Consider the following 824-nt stretch of genomic DNA (forward strand, 5'->3'; position numbering starts at 1 on the left):
CATAGGACAGATTCTACCCCAGAGCTGCCAATAAGAAACAAGCCTGTTGACATTTTGATTGTCCACAGCAACAAGAGAATAAATCTGTTATTTTAAGGTGTCCATTTTGTGAGAATTTGTTACAGCAGCTCTTGAAAACTAAGACACTTTAATAGTGTTGTTTCACCATAAGTAACAGAAACTCTGACTTAAAATGGTTTAGAAAATAAGAATATTCTTGCATAACAGGAAGTTCCAAGGTTGGGCAAGTTTTAGATTTAGTTGATTCAGTGGCTTTATGGATGCCATTCATTTTCTTTTAGTGTCACTCTCAATGTTATTTTATACTATGTGGGTAGAGCAATTCTAAGCATCTTATCTAGATTTGAAAAAAAACAAAGATTTTCTCTTCATGCAGCAAATTCTTTTCCACAAGACCCTTAGCAGACTTCCCTCATGAATTACTGTTGAGATATGGGTCACATGCCCAATTCTGAAACAAATACAAACAAGGGGAATTATCTTCCCCTCAGGTCAATCAAGTCCTATCTGAGATGAGTTGGGGGTGGGAGAGGTGATGGGGGTAATCACCTTCCCCTGAGACATTAGCTGAGGAAAATGGAGATTTTGGTGGGAGAAAAATGATGAGAAGAGTAGGAGGTAAGTAGACATAATCATTGCCTTAAGTAAAAAATGTTCTCTTTCTCCGAGAAATGATAGTTCTTTCTTAAATTCAACATCAGCATAAGGCACCAGCTTTTCTTAAAAATTTCAATTCAGTAATTTCCAACATAGCTAAGAGAATGGGTGAAGAAAACAAGGCACAAAATGATGTCTTGGTCATA

This window comes from Hipposideros armiger, unplaced genomic scaffold, assembly GCF_001890085.2.
Source record: "Hipposideros armiger isolate ML-2016 unplaced genomic scaffold, ASM189008v1 scaffold_1014, whole genome shotgun sequence".
NCBI lineage: Eukaryota > Metazoa > Chordata > Mammalia > Chiroptera > Hipposideridae > Hipposideros > Hipposideros armiger.